The sequence below is a fragment of the Rhinopithecus bieti genome, unplaced genomic scaffold (genome assembly GCF_001698545.2).
Source record: "Rhinopithecus bieti isolate Rb0 unplaced genomic scaffold, ASM169854v2 scaffold_35538, whole genome shotgun sequence".
Classification (NCBI taxonomy): Eukaryota; Metazoa; Chordata; class Mammalia; order Primates; family Cercopithecidae; genus Rhinopithecus; species Rhinopithecus bieti.
The window spans coordinates 1524309-1548453 of NW_016815913.1; the positions used below are offsets into that span (position 1 = coordinate 1524309).

General features: G+C 42.3%; 1 protein-coding gene and 2 pseudogenes across 3 annotated transcripts in view; 1 reads left to right on the plus strand and 2 right to left on the minus strand.

Annotated features, from left to right (window-relative positions):
• The window catches only part of SMAD9 (SMAD family member 9), a 76188-nt gene extending 67238 nt beyond the window's left edge, over window positions 1-8950 (minus strand). The window contains exon 1 of one of the 3 annotated variants that reach the window (XM_017854146.1): window positions 8814-8950. The gene's annotated coding sequence lies outside the window, so the exon portion shown is untranslated. Of the gene's footprint in view, window positions 1-8706; window positions 8724-8813 lie in introns of those variants that run through there. The other 2 variants (XM_017854143.1, XM_017854144.1) reach the window with 2 other exon arrangements.
• A 2316-nt stretch (window positions 8951-11266) lies between these two features.
• On the plus strand, window positions 11267-11605 carry LOC108516569 (ragulator complex protein LAMTOR3 pseudogene; annotated as a pseudogene).
• Window positions 11606-14998: 3393 nt separating this feature from the next.
• On the minus strand, window positions 14999-16265 carry LOC108516563 (60S ribosomal protein L29 pseudogene; annotated as a pseudogene).
• Between the last annotated feature and the right edge of the window lie 7880 nt (window positions 16266-24145).

The following is a 24145-nucleotide window of genomic DNA, read 5'->3' on the forward strand; positions in this document are numbered from 1 at the left end:
AAAAAAAAAAAAAAAAAAAAAAAAAGAACTGCTGTTTGGGAAAGCTCAATTTTATTTTATTTTTATTTTATTTTTTGAGACAGAGTTTCACTCATTTCCCAGGATGGAGTACAATGGCACGATCTCAGCTCACTGCAACCACCACCGCCTCCCAGGCTCAAGCCATTATCCTGCCTCAGCCTCCCCAGTAGCTGGGATTACAGGTATGTGCCACCATGCCCAGCTAATTTTGTATTTTTAGTAGAGACGGGGTTTCTACATGTTGGTCAGGCTGGTCTTGAACCCCCAACCTCAGGTGATCTGCCTGCCTCAGCCTCCCAAAGTGCTGGGATTGCAGGTATAAGCCACCGTGCCCAGCCGGGGAAGCTCGGATTTTTATTTGCTAAAGAGAAGAATGAAGCAGTGGAGATGGTGTGTCAATTGCTTAGCTAGGAGTTGTGGCCATTTAAAAGCATGCACATCACTTGAATTTGTCTTTACTCTTCCAAATACCCCTTTGATCATGTGATTCTTCTGTTCAAACCATTTAATAATTCTCTTGACTATGGGTTAAAATTGAATAGTTCTCCTTTGCCTGCAGATTAAATCCAAATTCCTTGTCCTTCCTTCCACCTCACCCTACAAAAACCAACCTATTTAGGGAAAAGAAAGGTGGGGTCATTGAAACCCCAAAATATTTAGGGAAGTGAAAGGTGGAGTGGTTCAAGTATCAACAATGAAATGGACACTACCCTAGCAGCTGAGTATTTCCAGATAAGACATGGTCCCTTTCCTCTATAACATTATTGAGAGAGCAATCGAAACACATTATTATCAGACAAGTAATAGGTGCACTACTACAACAGTTCCTAGAGGAGTGTACTCAAAGTGGTCTGGAGGCCCCAGGCTGGCTAAAAGGGTTGGGTGGGGTTTCCTATAGGACCAGCCATGCAAACTCACCCTTGAACCAGTAAAGGATAGCAGGGAAAAACAGGAGGAAACTGTACAAAGGCTGGGTCCTCCTCCTGACAGACTGAGTAAGCAATGAAATTCCATGGCCTAGGGATGTTCTCAGCATCTCTAAGTTCTCATAAGGACTTCCTGACAGAATCTCTTCCTGTTTATGTCTCTTCTATTCTACCTCTACCGTCTAGTTTACCTCCCAAATCCCAAATGGGATCATTCTCATTATCCTTGACAAGACTAACTAAAAATTCACACACAGAAAATACGGAAGTCGTATCAGGAAAAATACAGTCATCCCCAGGTATCTACGGGAAAATCAGTCCAGAATGCCCACAGACACCAAAATCCAAGGATGCTCAAGTCCCTTGTGTAAAATGGTATATTTGCATATAACCTACCACATCCTTTCTTATACTTTAAATCATCTTAGCTTACTTATAATACCTACTATACTGTAAATGCTATGTAAATGGTTTTATTTTATCTTATTTTAATTTGTATTATTTTTATTTTTTTCCTAAATATTTTTCATTTGCGGTTGGTTGAATCTGCTGATGCAGAAGCCACTGACTCACAAGGCCAGCTGAATAGAGAAATAAACCCAAATAGATTACAGTTCGGGGAGGTAAGACATCTTACTACCGGAGAAATATTTTAGTATTTGCCTCTTGATCTCTTCCACGCTAACTACGCTATGAAACCCTGGAGACTGGGATTTTATTTTTGTCACTTTATTTCGTTGTGTAGTCCCCAGGGCCTGTAACAAGCCGTGTTATGAACTGCTGTTTGGGAAAGCTCAATTTTATTTTTATTTTTATTTTATTTTTTGAGACAGAGTTTCACTCATTTCCCAGGATGGAGTACAATGGCACGATCTCAGCTCACTGTGCCTGTTATATCTACACTGCCTGTGAGGCCCCAATACTGGTTGAATGAATATCCTATACAAGCCCCATAAATTTACACGTTCCACCTTCTAAAGTGATTCCCACACCCACAAAATTGCAACACTTTGAAACTCCAAGATATAACCAATACAACTTTTACAAAATGAAGTGTATTTAGAATATCTTGCAATAAAATTAGATGCAATGACAACAGAATGCAAGTAAAACTGCCACTCCTTTGAAATAATACTAACTTGTCACTATTTGCAAACACAGCCAACACCTAATGACTGTTTTGTGTAAACATATAGTCAATAAGCTGAAAGGGAAGCATTTAGGTCCATAAATGTTTGTCTTTGACAAATATTTTATTCAACTCCTATTCCTAAAAATAAAATTCTACTTCCACTAGAAAACAAAGAAAGAATGACTAAATGCATAAACAAGAGAAAGAAAACCACATGAGACCTAAAATCTTTTTAGCTTAACACATTTTTCATCGTCCATATTCATTACCATATTCATTCTTGGCTTCTAATAATCACTTATATCATTAATAACAATCACCCATATCATCAATCACTGGCGGTCTCGCTTTATGAACAAGTTGTGCTCAATCCTGTGTAGTGATTTGGAAATTGGAATTCACTTTCCCCTAGAAACAATGTCATGAGTGCTGATGTACTGCCCTGGCCAGCTCACTAGGATCCTCTTAACTCATAATGCAGGTGCCTTGCATACTGCTAACACTAATTCAAATATGTGATGTCCACTTTTGGCATCTGCCAATCTGCTTTCTGCAACACCCTCTTTCCATACTTAGGTGCCTCGAACTTCTCAACAGTGCTACTGCCCAAGCCTTAAAATGACTTACTCTTGGGCAGGGCGCGGTGGCTCATGCCTGTAATCCCAGCACTTTGGGAGGCCAAGGCGGGCGGATCACGAGATCACAAGATCAAGACCATCTTGGCTAAGACGGAGAAACCCAGTCTCTACTAAAAATACAAAAAATAAGCCGGGCGTGGCGGTGGGTGCCTATAGACCCAGCTACTTAGTAGGTTGAGGCAGGAGAATGGTGTGAACCCTGGAGGCGGAGCTTGCAGTGAGCAGAGATGGTGCCACTGCACTCCAGCCTGGGCAACAGAATGACACTCTGTCTCAAAAAAAAAAACAACAACAACACTTACTCTTCCTTCCTCACTCCTTCTCTCAGCCAAACTCTGTGATTCTCAGCAAAGAAAGGAGCAAGATGAATTCATTAACTTATGATGAAGTGTACAGATAAGAGACGTTAAATATTCTGCCACAAAGTGGGAAACTGATGGAATCTGTGAATCCCTTTCTGCGTTACCATTAATTCCTGAAACGTGGTACTACCAAGTCAGTTAAATTTAGATACAAGAATTCAGAAAGCAACCCCTGGCACTTCAGTTGAATGCTACCATCCATCAAATGCTTCTTAAAAAAGATCTGCAAATCTGCTGTAAACCTTCCATAGCCCACAAGTACTTAGGACAAAATCCTTTAGAACGACATTAACCACTGCACAATTACTGCGTTTTGTGAAAACAAATCAAAATACACAGTAACCAAAGTAAATCTGTATTTGATAGGCTTCTAAGCACTTTAACAGATTAAAAGTAAAAATTAACAGGCTATATGGAAGAAGATATTCCGTAGATTAAAGCAGTGATTTAAGGCAAATGGCCCAGTCTATCTAGGGATGCGCTCCCGGGGTCAGTGGGTTCAGGACGTGGCTACCTCACAGTGTTCACACTTCCACTACCTGCAAACTCTAAGGCATCAGAATCCTCAACTCAGAATCCCCAATGTCACCAACACATTTGAGTGGCCCCAAGACCACATGTATGCTGTCCAGATTCCTTCGTTCAGTGACAGAAAACTGGCAACTGGAGTCCTAGAATGAATGGACATCCCTGGCACACCCAGTGCTTGTAAACTGAAGATTGCTTTTCACAACTGCAGCACCAAACTCTCCCTGGGACTGAGGAGTACATGTTTTCTATTTATAGTCCCTCAGAATTAAATATGAAAAAGAAAAGGAAGTGATCAGATACTAAGTATTAAATTTCCCCAAGGGGAAATTCACATAAAAATAATCCCCACCAGTGACATCAGCTAATAGAGCACCAAAGAATGAGACAGAGAGAGATTTGGATATTTCATATCTAAAAAAGAGGAATTGAAAATTGTCATTATAGGAAAAATCAGAACTACCTATGTCTCCTTTACAATTATTCTCTGGGTTAAACTTTTATCTTTGAATTAAATGTGGGCTGGGGAGTGAGGGGGAAGAACTGTAATCTCTTCAGTGCTTATGATTTCTAAAGTGTTACAGCCTTGTGCACACACACATCTACCATCCTTTTTTTTTTTTTTTTAAACAGAGTCTCGCTCTGTCGCCCAGGCTGGAGTACAGTGGCGCGATCTCGGCTCACTGCAAGCTCTGCCTCACAGGTTCACGCCATTGTCCTGCCTCAGTCTCCCGAGTAGCTGGGACTACAGGCGCCCGCCACCATGCCCAGCTAATTTTTTTGTATTTTTAGTAGAGATGGGGTTTCACCGTGGTCTCGTTCCCCTGACCTCGTGATCTGCCTGCCTGGGCCTCCCAAAGTGCTAGGATTACAAGCGTGAGCCACCACGCCCGGCCTACAATCCGTTTCTTAATATTTGTGCATTTTATTTTAAATTCTGAATTTAAATTTTATATTGGAGTCATTTTGATTCTTGAAAAATGGGTTTTGAGTTGATTAGAGCTTCCCAATTAAAACGGTACAATTGAATATATTATACAGGCATGATATTTATAAGCAAATTCTATTTTTTCACATCATATTAACTTTAATACTGGATCATTACACAGAACGTGATATATTTTAAAAATGAGAGTTAGTACTGTTTTCTATAACAGAATGACCAGGCACAGAAAGGAGATTCAGCCTCTGACAAGGCTGATAACAAGACCCTTTATACACCCGATGTGAACAAAGCAGCAGCTCATCTCAGTAGAAGTCTGCTTTCCTTTTGTGAGCATAGTTTGAAACACATACACTAAAAACAGTATCAATTTTTATGCGGCTATGGCGGCGGGCGGGGATCAGCATATCGTGTTAGCAATTTTCTGTGGAATCACATTAGTGTTTCATTGTGGTAGCCATATCACATTAAAATCTGTTTTTCTACTAAATGGCTTCCATTGTGTATTTAGTGAATCTGATATGGAAAATTGCTAATGCAATAAGCTCAGCCACAATATTCAGGAGAAGCAGGCTCTCAACTGGGCTGAGGCGATTTCAGGCCTCATAACAAGTCCTCAGCTCAGATTCAACACCAGCTTCTTGAAAGATGGACCTTATCCTATGGATGAAATGCTTTTACAGATTTTATTTCAGGAGGGACCAAGGGTTCAGTGAAAAAATGTGTCATGTATTTGTTGTTAATTGATAGAGTACCATAAAGGGCACTGTGGTCCGCATTTAGGGAATAAAAAAGGTAGATGAAACAGTCCCGTCCTTCCTGGATCTTGTAAGGACGGTCTGAGGGGAAGAAATAAATTAGTCTATGAGTAACTTAATACAAGACAGACAAGAGTTGAAAAGGCAAAAAGCCACAGGAGCTCGAAGAAGGACATACCTGGGACCAGGGTGATCACAGAAAGTCCAGTGAAGGCAGCGCCTGAACAGGGCATACAAGATAAAGAAGTCACATTTGAGGATCTGGTGGGAGGTGGGGAAGCTGGGAAGGTCTCAGCGTGGGGTAAAGGTGCACAGGAGAGGAAAGCCAGGATATGTGTGGAAACTAGCATTTGCTATTTTTATTGCAGCATAAAATAGGGAAAGACTGGGAAGATAAGCCTGGAAAAGTGGTCTTGAGTCAGCCTAACACATAAGGAGGCCGACACTAAAGGAGAGCAGAATATAAGTCAGGCAAGTGCAGCTGAGGTGTCACCTCATGGTTTTGGGGTAGGAAGTGTCAGAATGAAGACCACCAGGCAAGAAGAATATCCAGTTTTCATGGGTATAATGACTTCTAATGCTAACAGATATCTTGAAATCCTAACAACTTTAGTTGATACAAGTTTCTTAAGACACATAACTTACTGGAATATTTATTTTAAAAGGTTAGTTTATTACTAGGGGATAATTGTTTATTTTTTTAATGTCCTTAGGACATGGACATTCACCAGGATAACATGAAACATTGTGAAAATACTCACACTATTATAAGTACTTATGAATTTACTTTTTGCATTTTTTTTTTTTTTTTTTGCTTTAGAATAACTTTTCAACTCACTAGCAACAGTAACCAAGGAAATATAAATCCAACAGCCTAAAATTACAACTATTTGAGAAGATTCATGGTTTCAACGTACTGCTGTATTTACTGCTTTATTCTGGACAGTTTCCCGTTTTTTAATTCCTCTCTAAGTGTCCAAAAACAATATACAGAAAATCTGCACTAAGCTTCGTTAAAGCTTTAAAATTTAGCATAGTATGTTTGGCACATCAGAAAAACCATGTATTTGTCATAACCTTTACCTTCCCTTAAATGAGAGTACATCCTGTGGATAAGGATTATTTCCCACATATTAAAGCAGAACATGATGAAACTGCTGTCTTATTTATTACAGAGGGAATGTCAGATATAAACTCGTTACCTTAATGCTATAGCGATCACTTATGAAACACTATCCCTCCAGTTTGGCAACGCATATTGCACTCTCATTAATCAGAATTAAACTATTTGGAGAATATATTAAGTATTTTCATGCTGACATTGAATATTTTCATCTTCCTGAAACAATTTCTGGACAGACTTTTTTCCCTCCGACTGACCACATGATTAGTAAAGATAAATAGTGTACCAGTTGTTTATTACATATGGATATCTTTAGTAATGTTTCATTTAAAAAACAAAACAAAACTCTTCTTTCTCATCCCATGTATTGGGCAATCAGAGATGCAAGAGTTGACATCTGTGAATATTTTCTGATTACTCATTAACTAGGAAAATATAAGTTAAAAAAAAGATTTTAAAAGGAGAAAAGTCAAATAGTTCATGTTGACTTTGAAAGACTGATGACAAAGATGTGGTAATTCTAAAGTACTTAGAGGTTTAACCCAAAATTTGTTTACGTCTTTGATTTTTAGTAAACACTGCAGATAAAAATGAGCTTGTTCAGATCAAGAGTATGTTGGCATTCCCTTAAGCATAGTTTGAAACCACAGAGCTCAAGCATAAAACAGCTCTGACAAAGATAACCAGTCAAGCATAAAAATGGGAGCTGGTTGAGTCAGAATACATTAAGAGGCCGAAGGCTGTCTGGTAGGCAGCTGTCTTGCCATCAGTGAAGGTGACTATTGCCACTAAACGTTATTTTTCGGATACAGTACTTGAAATTTCTGTCATCTTGTATTTAAAATGCTCCTTATTTATAAAGCGTCACATCCTTTTCTCATCTGAAGCCTCCTTGGATAACCACAAACCTAAAAGCAGTCTAAAATCGTGTTGATGCTTTCCTACAAGCACAGGGAAACTCATTTATTGAATCTTTGTCTATTTGGAGTTGAGAATGTCTTTGGCTTTTATTTTAAATGCCTTCTTAAATATAGATCACTATTTTTAAAATGTAAACATCCAAAGGCATTCCCTCACACTTGGAGGAATGCTAAGGCAGAAGATATGCTTGTAGCAGTCACATTTCACTTTCCCAGACGGATGCCACAAACGTTCTGCTCAGTTACTGCTTAGGAGGCAGCATTATTAAATGCCTCACGACTTTACGGTCAGCCTCCACGCTTCTTGCTAACCTACATTTCCAAAAGATCATCCAAGAAATCTGGCAAGCCACCGAAATGGTACTAGTAAACTGGATCCATCCAAAGCACTCCACAGTGCCCTTGTGGGTGTGTATCTCACTGTGAACTACCGGGTAAAGAATTTACATACAACTTTATCCCCAAACTGGATTTGTATCATTTGTAGGTTACTTCTCAGGAGTACCCACTCCAGCCCAGAAATAAATCAACGTAGTATTTCCAAACTGTCATTTCAAATGTTCACGGTCAAGGGCGGGAGGAGGAAGGAATAGTAACGGGAAGACTTGTCAGCGATTAGCCATCCATAAAAATGCTTTCCCCGTGCTCCTCCTTCCGATCACAAAGCTGGCGTCAGGCAGTCTCCTGTGTCTGCTCCCCACCTCGCCCCCTCCCCTCTGCGGAGAACTGGCATCTAGGGGCGGGCCAAGGAAAAGACAAACACCCGGGCTCCGACACAGTCCAAGCGCGAGCCCAGAGATACTTGAACATTCCTAACTTTTTTTTTTCCTCACTTCGCATGCCTCAAAGGTAAGCAAAGCAAAAAGCCTATGAAACGGAAGGCCAACGAGGCCAATGGGGCACTGGCGAGTTTAAAAGTGGCCCCAAAGAGTCACAATGACGACCCCGCCGCCCCTCTGTCCGCTGTCCCCGCTCTCCAGCTACAGCAAGCGACTCCTCTGGCGCCCATCCTGGTCCCTGCCTACGCCCCGAGCCCCAGCTCCAGCCCGGCCGCCGCCCCCGCCGCAGGACGAGCATCCCTTGACAGGTCCCGGGGCCCGAGGCGCGGGCGGATGCAGGCGCGAGGAAGGCGAGCGGCCCTGCGAGCAAGTCCCCGGAGCGGTCCCCTCCGGCTCCGCGCCCACCCCACCCTAGACAGGCCCCACCGAGAAGCACCGGGACGGCGAGCGCCAGAAGCCAAGCCACACGCCGAGGAGCCTCCCAGGCTGCCCCGAGGACGAACAACTTAGCCCTCCACTCAACGCGCTCACACGCACGCACACAAGCAGCGCGCGGCCGGGGAGGGCAAGTCTTACCTGTCCCCGCGGTGCCACTCATCCCTCCCCACCCCAGGTCCGGCGCCCCCCACCCCGCCCCCGCGGTGTCCCCGGGGCCGCCCCGCTCCGAGGGCCGCGCCACTCACTGCCTGGCTGCGCGCGCCCAGCGCCTGCAGGGCCGGCGGCTGGCGGCGGCGGCGGCGGCGGCAGCGGCCGGCGGGGACCGAACAGCGGCTGTCAGCGGGCGGCGGCGGCGGCGGCCCCATCCGGCGTAGGTCAGACTTGGGAAAGCCGCGAAGGCCTCATCGCCCGTATTTAGTGGCGCCGACCTGGAAAGCGGCCAGAGGAGCCCTGCTTGCGGCCCGCCCCCGCCCGCTTGCGCGCGCTCTGGCCCGCTCCGGAACCGCGGAGGAGGGGGCTGCGCGGACCCGGCGGGGGGCGGGAGCGAGGCCGGCCCCACGGCCACGTGCGCGGAAACTCGCGGCGCGGTGGTGGCGGGGGAGTACACCTCGCAGCGGTCCGCCCCGGGTTCCCGCCTCTTCCCCACCCCCAGCCCCGGTCTGCCCTCTGGGTCCCCCTGCGCGACCCCAGGCTCAGCCCCTGCCGGCGATCCCGGCCTGCTGTCGGGGGGCGTCCCGGGGTGGGGTGGGAGCCTTCTGCCTGCGTGGGTCGCCTCGCGTCTCTCTCTCCCACCCCACCTCTGAGATTTCTTGCCAGCACCTGGAGCCTGAAGCCTTAGAAGGGTTGTCAGCCCAACAAGAATATAGGATCACCCGCCCATCAGTCTGGAGACCCTTCTGAGCTGCTGTTTCTCACATGTTTCTGGGCCCTGATGTACTCTCACTTGCCCTGTTTGTTCCTGATTTGCTTTTCGGAGTAAGGGGATCCTGTCCCCATTGACAGTGACAGAGCAACTGGGCTGCACTGGCATAGGCACAAGAAAATACAGTCACTCTGGGGGTGAGTGGTGGTTGAAACGACTCATATAATTATGTGGATTGTAATTTCCTTACGCATATTTATTTGCTTAACAACCCAGCATGTGAGATATATTATCTAATCTAATAAAAGATACAAACTTATGGGCACACAGCAATGTTACTTAACAACTTTCTCGTCTCACGGCCTGGCTGCCCCCCAAGTAGCCTGCCTCTTAAGGTCACTGTGGACTCCTGGAACCCACTCAGAAACGCCACTTAGGAGGGACCGCTTCTTGATTCCCCATCAGCCGGTAGCTCCTCACAGAAAAGGCATTTGCTGCAGGGGTGAACGTGGAATAAAGCCACACAGGACAGTTTTCAGTTTGCTCCTGTGTGCAGGAAAGTCATACCTCCAATAGGCCCCGATAGCAGCTCCGAAATATAAAGCAAGGCCTTAAATTTAACTGCTTTTTCTAGTTCTCAAAGCACTGCACTTTCTTCATGGCAGATGAAGTTTTTGCATGATTATACCGTTGTAGTTGAACGGTGATTTGTTTAAAACAACATTTGCAGCAGAACCTTAAATACCATGTCTTAACCTCAAAGTCTTCTTTCTACATTGGCCCAGATACCTCTGCTCCTGGCTACTTGTTGGGTTTGAGATCGTCCTGGGTGAGAAACACCAGGAAACAGCGGAACTGGTAAGGGCTACAGATTATATTTTAAGGATTATGCTGGTTGTGGACTTTATTGCCAGTAAACTAATTAGGTCCTCAGAATTGATACCTTGTGGCTCAAGTTTTTTAAAATTAAATTAAGAAAAGAAATGGCCCAATCACTATCTCAGTTTTCTTCTCGTATATGAGCATAATGCAGAGGACACAATGCAGAGAAAGAAATTATAACCTCTGCAGCGCTGGCTCATGATTCTGGCATGGAGTCTTTTTCAGTTCGCGGAATTCTCTTGACTCTTGGCAGGCCTTTGATTTAGAGTATATCTAGTCAGCTTTTTTCTGTACGTTCTCATTTACATATCAGGATATTTCTGCATGATGATGACTTTTTCCTGCCTAAACATTAGTCTGTCACTGATAGAATTCCTATCATGTATTCCTCAAGGCTAGTATAGAAAGTTAATCCATTCCACTCAAGAACAATAAGATCTGGTGAGTTCCAAGAAGGAGAAAACACTTGGCCTAGTACAGAAGGCGCAGTGTTGACACTCCATTTTACAGAAGCTGACTGTCCTGGTTAATGGAAAGCTAGACTTTGCTTTATCGGTGATTTCTTGATTGGCTGTGGTTTTACTGCTTAACAGAACTTCCACCAAAACATTCTGTTATGGGAATCATATGAGAGGAGAGACTCAGTCAGAGGTTGTGATTTGGTAGAACCGCCAGTGAAGTTTTGGTTCAGGACCTCAAAACCATGGCAAAACTGAGATCTGTTTTCTGAAAGACGGTAAGGTCTTGGCCTAACATGAGCTCCCTCAGGCTATAAAACAGTGGTAGGAAGGGCAGCTTCCTCACCCCAAGAGTCAATTCTTTGCATTTGCCATATACCCAACATAAAACCAGATTGTGGTCTTTGAAGCTGTCCCTGAAGTGACAGTGGAGAGAACCGGGCAGCCCAGAACCCCCAGGCATGGAGATTGATCCTGCAAGAGAAGGGAGTTCATCATGGCGGATGACCTAAAGCGATTCATGTATAAAATTGTTGTGTCAGAGTTGGAGTACCTATTTTAAAGTGGCCAATGATAATGCTCCAGAGCGTGCTTTGAGACCTGGTTTTTCATCTACTTTTGCCCTTGCAACAGACCAAAGGAGCAAACTTGGACTTTCAAAAAATAAAAGTATCATCTGTTACTGTTACACCTACCAGGTGATTCAATTAAATCATTACCTTTGGTAGTGAGTTTCATAGCCAGCAGCAATGCCAATACAGGACTAATTGTCAGCCTAGAAAAGAAACTTACTCCATTCTTTGAAGAATTGAGACAAGTTGTGGAAGTTTCTTAATCGGACAGTGGTTTCAATGTGTACCTTATCTTTATTATAACAACACAATATCGATCCAGCAATCTTTAGACGGCAGTACTTTTATCCATGGGCTCAAGAAAGGGCCTCTTTTTCCAACTTATACTAAAGAGCAAGCATATAGATAAAATTTATGGACAGATCAATTGTTATATTTTCTGGGGTAGGGTCTTTTCTTATTTAGTGAGATCTGGGGATACCACAAAAATGGTTCGGTCTGCCACAGCTCCCATGGAGTTAGTCCAGCCACCAAATATGGATGAGATTCTATTCCGTGGATCAGAATCAAACCGGTACATTGATCCACTTGAGCCATTAAGTGCTCTCTATTGTACAGTCTGCCCAGGCCTGCAGAATGAAGCCGATTTTTTTATTGCGAATAATAATAAGGAGATATTTTTCTTCAGATTATGTTTTATTTGTTCGCATTGAGTGCGAGGAACGTAAAATGGCTTAGTAAAAGCAAAATCAGTACAATCACTAACTTTCCTTTGTACTTTTATTTTATGGTATAGATGAATGTTACTGATTGATTTGATTCTTCTCAGAGGGTGCTGCTCTTTAATGAAAATAAAAATTATAGCTAATGGTTTTCCTCAAACTCTGCTTCCTTTAACCAATCAGTGTTTTAATGTTTGTGTGTTCTTTATAAAATTTAAATGTAATTTGTTACTGAATTCTGTTTCCAATATTAGCATCTATGTAAACATGATAGTATAACCATTTTTTCATAGTGAGTATAAATAAAATAGTATTAAAAAATTAAAAAAACAGATTGTAACAAAGTCTGTAGTCATCCATGGATGCAAAGATTCTGCTTTGTACGTCTCTTGTTAAGTTTGAGCTAGCCTGATAATGTTTCCAGTCAGAGTAATAACTAGGAATCAGAGCCTCCATACTCCTCCCACCTCAAGTCTCCTCTCTAAATTTTATCTGTAACTCTGTCCTGATGCTGCAGTTTTTCTGCCTCCCATTCGGACTTTCCTTGAAAGTCATCTTTCGTTCCGTAATCATTATTGAATGCTTTCCTAAGTACCAGGCACCCGAATTAACTGTATGAACACAGAGCACTGGCCCTTAGTAAATGCAGCCTGAGAGAGAGATACACATAGAAATGATTATCACACAACTTTGTGTGTCACCGTAGGGGAATGGGCACAGGGAGGTGTCAGGGAGGTCTTCACAGGGTCGAAATTTCAGCTCCGACTTGAGAAGAGAGCATGAACACCTACTGTCCTGCCCCTCCAGGCCTCCACCCTGCCTCAGTGGGTGCAGTCCTGCAGGTGCCGGCCTCACAGCATAGTGCAGGCTGCACTTCAGCCCACTTGCCACCCTGGCCTGACACTGATGCAGGCCCAACTTGTTCAATCATGAAGGCAGAATGCCTGCTATGTGCAGAATTCCCTGAGGCTTTGAGTAGAAAAGCCTCAGTTTTCCTAGGAGAATTGTCAAACTAGTTGGGTAGATAAGAAAAATAATGTTAACGTGGCAGTTCATCACCAAATACGTTCTAAAGGATTGAGACAAGAGAGCGATGGACCATCTTGACTCAGCAGTGAGGATCAGATGCTGTTTCCATTGTGAGAGTCCCCCAACCAGGAACTGGACTGGCGCTTCCCACACCTCCTCTCATTTCCCTCTCACGACCTCTCATGGGAGAATTATCATCTGCATTTTACAGTGAGGAAACGGAGGGACATATAGACTATCCCTTCCAGGCTGCCTGACTCCAAAACCCAGGTATGTACACCTCATTGTTGTCCTGGAACTTGAAGTGGAGTTGAAAAGTGATGCAACATGGGCAGTGACGTCCCAGGAAGAATAATCTACACAGGCTAGAAGGTGGACGGGGGTGAGGGAGAAAAGTTTGTAGAGATAAGAGGTAAGGAGACCAATTGGGAAGCCACTGCAACCATCTCAGCATGATGTGGTGGGCTCTGCGGCATTCTAGAAAAGTGAGGAAGAGATGCATTTATGCACACTTTGAAGAGATAATCAATAAACTTTGGCCAAAAAAAAAAAGGAGAAATCAAGGGTCAAAGGTGGAAGGAAATGCTACCTTTAGAAGAAACGGGTACTATGAAGCAGGAAACTATACTTTGGGGAAAAAAGATAAAAGAAAATCACCCTCCTCTTCCCACAATTGTTCCTAAAATGAATTTACCCTTTTCCCCCTCACAGCAGCATCATTACATGAAATTGTATAAACTATGTATATGTTTGTTTTGACTGGCTCCTCTGTAAGAAGGCTGGTCTTGCTCACTACTTGTATCCTCACAGCCTGGAACAATGCCTGGCACATAGTAGGTGCTCAATAAATATTGGTCGAATGAATGCAATGTTTAGTATGTGGTGAAAAATATTAGGAAGTAATTACAAGAGAGATGTGGCTTTGCCTTTCTGAAGGGAGCGATTGCTATGCAGCTCCAGCCAGCTGTGGCCATGCGATAATAATATCATTTCAAGAGATAACAGACATCCAGAATTTTATGGAAAATCTTACAACTTAAGATAGTTTTTTCTGTCGCCCAGGCTGGAGTGCAGCGGTGTGATCTCGATTCACTGCAACATCCACCTCCTGGGTCCAAGCGATTCTCCTGCTTCAGCCTCCCAAGCAGCTGGGACTACAGGTGCATGCCACCATGCCCAACTAATTTTTGTATTTTTAGTGGAGATGGGGTTTCACTGTGTTGATCAAGCTGGTCTCAGACTCCTGATCTCCAGGTGATCCACCCATCTCAGCCTCCCAAAGTGCTGGGATTACAGGCAGGAGCCACTAAAGCTTAAAATATTTTGCAACCAACTTAGGTTTTATTGTGAACCAAGTTCGGCTAGCAATTTGCAGCCTCTGGGTTTCACTTCTCTTTAAGTCCATTTGGCATCTCTCTTTTTGTTCTATGAGAGAAAAACAATAACTAAGGTCATGAAATCAATCAAATTAGAGCTTTTCGTCCTGGGAGAGAACAAACCCTTTCTCAAACTGACACGGTATTTGGCCTTTCTTCCACCGTCAGACTTCACAAGGAGGGCTGATATTTATTTCTTCTTCCTTGCCACCCCACCCTTCCTGATTTCACCAAATCTGGCTTTTGTCTTCCGCTGTCCACTGTTTGATTTCAGTGCTGTCCTAATATTCTTAGAGGTCACCGATGACCTTTTAATCATTAATTCAGTGTTTTGTTGACTATCATTCTTTTTTAAAATTTTTTGAAATGCACCTTTATTATTTCAGTTAAATTCATGTTGCTATTGGAGTTAATCAGATTTATTCATTTATTTAAAAATTTGCCTAGTAATATGTTATTTGGAACCATTTTAGGGACTAGATGAGACTGACTTTTTTTAATGTCTAATTTTTTTTTTCCTGCCTCAGGTTTATTTGTACAAATGGCACAGGAGAACACCAGCCCCATGTACACGACAGCCTGAGGGTGTCGCACTAGTTCTCTGTCCCCACGTTGGCAGACAAAGATCTCCACTCGGAAGCCTTTGTAGGGGGCTGGGCACCTTGGGAACCTGAGCTGGAACTGGAGCTGGAGCTGCAGCCTGGGCCTTGGTTTGTTCCTTGGCCTTGGCCTTTGGCCGGCACAGCCTGAGCCCCTGGGCAATGAGAGCACGAGCATGCTTCCCAAGCTTCGGGTGGGCAATGCAGGCAAGTCGATTGGGCTTGCAGCTGACACCCTTTGGGATCTTGGGCTTAACCTCCTTGGGCTTTACGAGGGCCTCGATAGCCTCGGCACGTGCACTCATGGCCTTGACACTGTTGGCCTGCATCTTCTTTAGGCCCTTCTTGTTGTGCCTCTTGGCAAAGCACATGTTCCTCAGGAACTTGGGGTCCACCCCCTTAAGAGATTCGTAGCGGCCGGGCACAGTGTAATCCCAACACTTTGGGAGGCCGAGGCGGGCGGACCACAAGAACCTGAGCTGGAACTGGAGCTGGAGCTGCAGCCTGGGCCTTGGTTTGTTCCTTGGCCTTGGCCTTTGGCCGGCACAGCCTGAGCCCCTGGGCAATGAGAGCACGAGCATGCTTCCCAAGCTTCGGGTGGGCAATGCAGGCAAGTCGATTGGGCTTGCAGCTGACACCCTTTGGGATCTTGGGCTTAACCTCCTTGGGCTTTACGAGGGCCTCGATAGCCTCGGCACGTGCACTCATGGCCTTGACACTGTTGGCCTGCATCTTCTTTAGGCCCTTCTTGTTGTGCCTCTTGGCAAAGCACATGTTCCTCAGGAACTTGGGGTCCACCCCCTTAAGAGATTCGTAGCGGCCGGGCACAGTGTAATCCCAACACTTTGGGAGGCCGAGGCGGGCGGACCACAAGGTCAGGAGATCAACACCATCCTGGCTAACATGGTGAAACCCTGTCTCCACTAAAAATATAAGAAATTAGCCGGGCGTGGTGGCGGGCACCTGTAGTCCCAGCTACTCGGGAGGCTGAGGCAGCAGAATGCCGTGAACCTGGGAGGCGGAGGTTGCAGTGAGGCAAGATCGAGCCACTGCACTCCAGCCTGGGCGACAGAGCGAGACTCCATCTCGATTAAAAACGAAAAAGAGATTATATCTTTGTGATTGAGGTTTCTTGATGCCATTTCTGTGCCATTTTCGGGACTGGTTGTGTGTGGTGGGGTTCTTGGACTTGGACATGTCTGCATCGTAAGCCATGGCTTCCTGGAACAGGAAGCTAATGTCTTTAATTTTTTTAAATGTACAGTTCAGTAGTCTTAACTATTGTCTTGCAGCAGCAGATGTTTAGAACTTTTTTATCTTGCAAAATTGAAACTCAATGTCTATTAATCACTAATGCTCTCTCCCCTAGTTCCCCCAGTTAGAAACTACCTTTCCATTTTTTGTCTCTGTGATTTTTGACTACTTTGGACATGTCATATGAGTAAAGTCATACAGTATTTGTCCTTTTGTGACTGGCTTATTTCACTTAGCATAGTGTCTGGGAGGTTTATCCATGCTGTAGCATGTGACAGGATTTCTTTTTTTTTTTTTTTTTAAGGCTGCATAATATTCTGTTATTGCATATATATACCATATTTTATTTATCCATTCATCAGTGGACATGTGGGTCGCTTCTAACTTGTGGCTGTTGTGAAAAAATGAATATAGGTGTGCAAGTAACTCTTTGAGGTTCTGCTTTGAATTCTTTGGATATATATCGAGAAAGTGGATTGTTGGAGCAAACAGTAATTCTGTTTTTAATTTTTTGAGAAAACTCCATATTGTTGTCCACAATGGCTGCAACATTTTACAGGCCCACCAACAGTGCACAAGGGTTCCAATTTCTCTACATCCTTGCCAACTCTTGTTATTTTGTGTTCTTTTGATAGCGACCCTCCTACAGGGTGCGAGGAGATAGCTCATTGTGACTTTGATTTGCATTTCTCTTATGAATAGTGCTGTTGAGCATCTTTTCGTATGCCTGTTGGCATTTGTATACCTTCTTTAGAGAAATGTCTGTTCAAGTCCTTTGCCAGTGTTTTATTCTGGTTGTAATTGTGGTGGTTGTTGCTGTCGAGTTGTAGGAGTTTCTTATGTAATCTGAAGATGACCCCTGATCAGGTATGTGGTTTGCAAATATATTCTCCCATTCTGTAGGTTGATTTTTTTATCTTTTGAATGTTTCTTTTGATGCACAGACGTTTTTTAAGTTCGATGTTGTCCCATTTGTCTATTTTTGCTTTCATTGCTTTGCTTTTGATGTCATATTTGCTCCTCATTCTTGATACCTCTGCTGCCCTTAACAAACCCAGAAAGGTTTTTAATAAATTAAATCAATAAATGAATGAATATGCCATAAATAAAAAAGAACAGAAAGGCTTCTACTTAATTAAGTGGCAGGACTTACTCAACAATCAACTCCCAGTTGAAATTTCACTTGGGCTCCCTCATAGAGTGCTCCCTCTTCCCCTCCTTGCCTCATTAGTGACTTCCCTTCCTCTGCATCCCAGTTTAAGTGTCACATCCTAGAGAAGCCTTCTTGGTCTTCTCTGACTTAGTCAGATCCTCTGTTTTGTAATCTTGTGTGGCCTATATCTCTCTCATTCATAATCAACACTGTTGTTCCACATTGATACATATTTAACTATTTGATTAATATCTATCCCCTTTCATTAATTATAATGTCAAAAAGAATGATGAGTGTATCTGATTTTGCTCTTATTTCTCACAGCTAAAACTGTGTCTGGCACATAGTAAATGCTCATTAAATACTTATGAAATGTAGGAAGATTTACTATGAGTAGAAGAAGAGAATAGGGTAATGAATCCTGAGCTTGGGCTTGGGTTTTTGATATCCCAGGTGCAGAGCAATGCAGGAGAAAACAATGCCTGCCCCTGGACTCTTTTTTGGAAGACTAACAGTAGTAGTGTGTGTGTGTGTGTGTGTGTGTGTGTGTGTGTGTGTAGTGAGGGTGAACTGGGTGGTGATGCATGTTCATAGAGAAGTGGCAGGCATGTTAAAGGAGCTGAAGAGACAGAGTATGATCCATAAAACTTACATCCACTGTAAGGGTGAAACTAAGGCTTATTCTTATTTTCACATGGGACTTAATTAATTGATGGTATATGTGGCACAGACTCTAATCCCATCATAATGGCTTTTTTTACATTTAAATTTTATTTCATTTCTATATATATTTGTAGTTTGTGATGGGGGTGTTTGATTTTGTGACAACTGATCCCCATAGAACTAAATGAGCCCCGTTCTTTTTGAATAGCAGATATTTAAGTTAAAGATAAATTTAATTTTGAATTGGAAGCTGTGCAATACTTTCTGAAATAAAAGGCAACAACCTAGGGAACCCCAGAATTATAATTGGGGTTTACCACTAATAACGGGTAAAACAAATCATTAATTTAAAGCCAAGTTTTTGCCTCAAATTGGCTAGAAAAATTCTCTCCTTTCCTTTAAAGGACAGGTTGAAGCTATTAGACCAGCAAGACCCCTGCCTGTGTGCTGCCTCTCTGAAACGTGCTAATTTTTTCCTTGTAACTGTGAAGTGACTAACACGTTGCCTTTTTGCCATTTTCATGGTATTATCATCTTTATAATGGCTAATAAATCTTATGCTCTCCAATCCACACACTGCTCTTTCATTTAATATATAGAACCCTAAGAGAAATTAAAGAGATATTCAGAATACTTTAAATGATAATAAAAGAGTATCTCTAAAAGCATTTTCTATACACATAAAATGCTTTATGTGCACACAGAGTCTTAAACATTTGACCAATAAAACCTAATCACTTTTCTTCCTTGATGATGTACTTCTATGTTCACATATCATTTTTTAAAATTTTTATTTTTAGTTCTGGGGTACATGCGCAGGATGTGGAGATTTGTTACATAGGTAAACGTGTGCCATGGTGGTTTGCTGCACCTGTCAACCCGTCACCTAGGTAGTAAGCCCAGCATCCATTAGCTATTTATTCTGATGCTCTCCCTCTTCCCACCCTCCCTTCCCAACAGACCTCAATGTATGATGTTCCCCTCCCTGTGTCCATGTGTTCTCATTGTTTAGCTCCAACTCATAAGTGAGAACATGCAGCATTTAGTTTTCTGTTCCTGTGTGTGTTTGCTGAGGATAATGGCTTCCAACTTCATCCGTGTCCCTGCAAAGGACATGATCTTATTCCTTTTTTTTTTTTTTTTTTTTAGACAGTCTTACTCTGTCACCCAGGCTGGAGTGCAATGGCGCAATCTTGGCTTACTGCAACCTCCACCTCCCAGGTTCAAGTGATTCTCCTCCCTCAGCCTCCTGAGTAGCTGGGACTACAGGCACCTGCCACAGTGCCCAGCTGTTCTGTATTTTTAGTAGACAAGGGGTTTCACCATGTTGGCCAGGTTGGTCTTGAACTCCTGACCTCAGGTGATCCACCCGCCTTGGCCTCCCAAAGTGCATAGGCTTGAGCCACCGCGCCCGGCTGATCTCATTCGTTTTTATGGCTGCATAGTATTCCGTGGTGTATATGTACCACGTTTTCTTTATCCAGTCTATTGTTGATGGGCATTTGGGTTGATTCCATGTCTTTTCTGTTGGTTCACATATCATTTAATGAGTCTTAGGTCTATTTTTTAGGCCTCTGTTGATAATAGTTAGGGGCCAGGTGCAGTGGCTCCTGCCTGTAATCCCAATACTTTCGGAGGTCGATCACTTGAGCACAGGAGTTCGAGACCAGCCTGAGCAACATGGTGAAACCCTGTCTCTGCAGAAGAAAAATACAAAACTTATCTGGGCTTGGTGACGCATTCTTGTAGTCCCAGCTACTCGGGAGGCTGAGGTGGAAGGATCACTTGAGCCCCAGGAGACGGAGGTCGCAGCGAGCCGAGATCCCACCACTGCACTCCAGGATGGGTGACAGAGCAAGGCCCAGTCTCAAAAAAAAAAAAAAGAAAATGGGGATGGAAAAGTTCATTTACAGGAGGAATAGGATCAGGAAAACTGTTATACAACATGGTGACTATAGTTAATAACAATGTATTGTATACTTGAAAATTGCTAAGAGAGATTTTAAATATATATATATCACAAATAAATGATAAGTGTGTGAGTTGATACATATGTTAATTAGCTTAATTTAGCCATTACATAATGCGTGCGTATTTCAGGACATCATGTTGTATACCATAAATATATACAATTTTTATTTATCAATTAAAAATGAATAAATTTTTTAAATAGACATACAATGAAACAAATCCTGATACTTATTTGTTCATTAGGTTTTGCATTAGTCTTAGAGTGAGAAGTCTGAGTGGAGAAATAAAGTCTTTTCTTTTTTTTTTTGAGACAGAGTTTCACTCTTGTCACCCAGGCTGGAGTGCAATGGCTTGATCTCGGCTCATTGCATCCGCCAGCTTCAGCCTCCCAAAGTGCTTGGATTACAGGCATGAGCCACCATTCCCGGCCTGAAATGAAGTCTTTTAAAATAAAGTTGCATATAGAATAAGGTAGGTCATAAACACATAAATAAAATATGAGATAATATTCTGTATTTACCAGATACCAAAATATTCTTTCTGATATGTACACGTGTGTTACTGCACATTTTCATAAAATTTTAGTTTGTAAGCTGACGCTCATATTATTTAATTTGGTTATCACTATAACCCCGTAGGGAAGCAGCCCACATAATATCTCCATCTTCCCATGTCATAGATAAGAAAACTGAGATGCACACAGCTTGCCTCACTGGAAAAAGTAACATAGTAACCAGTCGGTATCCCCAAAACCAATGCCTGTCTAGAGGAAACCACATTTTTAATGAGATTAAATTTTCCAACATATATTTCTTATGTGAAATATAGATAAGGTTCTGTTTTCATTAGAAGAACTTTTATGGAGTAATGTAAAAAAGTGAATGTAATATGGTTGCCACTAAAGCTCAGCTGTAATAGACTTACTATTAATAATCAGAAAGGTGAATTGCAGGTGTTAAAGAGGGTAAAACATTATATGGGACTAGATTAAACTGAGGGTTTTAAAATTAAAACCTCCATGTGTTTTTCTCTTTACATCATCAGCCTGTGGGAAGAGAAAAGTAACCATAGTTGAAAACATTAGTGGGCTTAAATCTCACCTTACCTACATCTGGAGTGGTATGATAATCTGTCCTCTCCTGATTAGGGCTTGTATTTGATAGGTTCTTCTAATGCTCCCTTTATTGTATTTTATTTATTTATTTATTTATTTATTTATTTATTTATTTATGAGACGGAGTTTCCCTATTGTTGCCCAGGCTGGAGTGCAATTGCACAATCTTGGCTCACTGCACTCTCTGCCTCCTGGGTTCAAGCAATTCTTCTGCCTCAGTCTCCCTAGTAGCTGGGATTACAGGCGGATGCCACAATGTCCAGTTAATTTTTGTATTTTTAGAAGAGATGGGGTTTCACTATGTTGGTCAAGGCTGGTTTTGAACTCCTGACCTCGGGTGATCCACCTGCCTCGGCCTCCCAAAGTGGTGGGATTACAGGCGTGAGCCACTGCTCCCGGCCAATACTGCTTTTATTTTAAAAAGGGCAAGTTGGACACTAGTTTGCATGCATAGCTTATTGATTCTCCTACAGTGGGGTCATAGCTCCCCATTTGTGATGCCAGAAGATTGCCTGTGGAATCACAAGACCTCTTCCAATGTTCTGTTATTCTATAAAAAGACCAGAGCCTTTACATTTTGAATTAAAAGAATGTCTGTGCATTTAAAAAAATAATAATAAAACAAAACCAGTAGTTGCGGCAGTAGTAGCTGGTAGTGGTGGTAACAGTAATAACAGGACTGGGGAAAAGAGTTAAATGCCTATTTTAGTTTTCAAAATTAACCTTTTCAGGCTGAGCATGGTGGCTTACACCTGTAATCCTAGCAATTTGGGAGGCTGAGGCAGGCAGATCACTTGAAGCTGGTAGTTTGAGACCAACCTGGGCAATATGGCAAAACCCCTTCTCTACAAAAAATAAAAATAAAATAAAAAATGAGCCGGGCCTGGTGGCATGCGCCTGTAGTCCTAGGTACTCGGGAGGCTGAAGTGGAAGGATCACTGGAGCCTGGGAGGTGGAGGCTGCAGTGAGCTGAGATCGTGCCACTGCACTCCAGCCTGGTTGACAGAGTGAGACCCTATCTCCACAAACATTAACAACAACAACAAAATTAGAATTTTCATTTTGAGATACCTGTAGATTTACATGGGTTATGGACTGAATGTTTTGTGTCTCTCTAAATTCATATGTTGAAATCCTAACCCCCAATATGATTGTATTGGGAGATGGGCCTTTGAGAGGTAATTAGGTCATGAGAGTAGAGCCTTCATGAATAGGATTAGGGTCCTTATGCTAGAGAACCCACTCTCCCTCTTTCTCTGCCAAATTAGAGCACAATGAGAAGACAGCTTACTGCAAATGAGGAAGAGTCCTTCACCAGCCCCTGGATCTGTTGGCACCTTGACCTTGGACTTCCCAACCTCCAGAAATGTGAGAAATAAATTTGTGTTGTTTAAGCCACCCAGTATACGGTATTCTGTTTTAGCAGCCTGAACAATGACAAAATGCAATTTTAAGAAATTATACAGGAAGATTTCAGTATTCTTTGTCCAGTTTCCCTCAATGGTAGCACCTTGCAAAACTATGGTATAAGACCACACCTGGGATATTGACATTGATACAATTAAGATACAGCACATTTCCATCACCATAGGATCCCTCATGCTGCCTCTTTATAGCCACATCCACTTCTTTCCTACTCCAACACTTTCCTTAATCATTAATTCATTCTCTATTTCTATAAATCTGTCCTTTGAATAATGTTACATAAATGGAATCATACAGTATGCATTCTTTTTTCCACTCAGCATAATAATCTGGAGATTAATTAAGGCTGTTGAGTGTATCAATAATTGTTCCTTTTGGTTGCTGAGTAGTATAGCATGGTACGAATACACTCCAGTTTGTTTAACCGTTGATCTATAGGAGGACTTCTGGGATATTTCCAGTTTGGGGCTATTATGAATAAAGCTGCTATAAACATTTATGTAAAGTTTCTGTGTGAACATAAATCTTCATTTCTTTGAGACAAATGCCCAAGAGCACAATTGCTGCATCATGTAATAGTTGCATGTGTTGTTTTTAAAGAAATTGCCAAAATACTTACCAAAGTGGCCGTAGCATTTTACATGCTCACCAGCAATATATGCATGATCTAGTTTCTCTGCATCCTTGCCAGCATTTGTCATTGTCATTATTTTTTGTTTTAACCATTCTGCTAGGGGTATAGTAGATATCTCATTGTGGTATTAATTTGTGTTTTGGTAACACCTAATGATGTTGAGTATGGTTTCATGTGCTTATGTGTTACCTGCATATCTTTCTTTGGTAGACATCTCTTCATACTTTTGACCATTTTTAAATTGAATTGTTTATTTATTTTCTTTTTTTACTGTTGAGTTTTAAGATATCTTAATGTATTTAACATACTAGTTCTTTGTTGGATATGTGGATTTGGGGTATTTTCTTCTACTCTCTAACTTGTCTTTTCATCCTCTTAAGGGGGTGTTTCATAGAGCAAGAGGTTTTAATTTTGATGAAGTCCAATTTAATTTTTCCTTTTATTGATTGTGACTTAAGTATAAAGTGTAAGAACGCTTTGTCTAGTTCTAGATCCCAAAGATTTTCTCCTGTGTTTTTCTTTCCAAAAGTCTAACATGTTACATTTAAGCCTGTGACCCATTTTAAGTTTTGTGTAAGGTGTCAGACTTAGGTTGTTCAATTTTTGCCTATAAATGTCCAGTTGTCCCAGTACCAATTGTTCAAAAGATTGTGTCTTTCACTGAAGTGCAATTGTGCCTTCATCAAAAAACAGTTGGGCCCAGGTATAGTAGCTCACCTGTAATTTCAGTATTTTGGGAAGCCAAGGTGGGAGGATTGCTTGAGGCCGGGAGTTTGAGACCAGCCTAGGCAACACTGAGAGATCCCGTCTCTACTAAATTTTTTTTTTTTAATTAGTTGGGCATATTCATATGGGTCTATTTC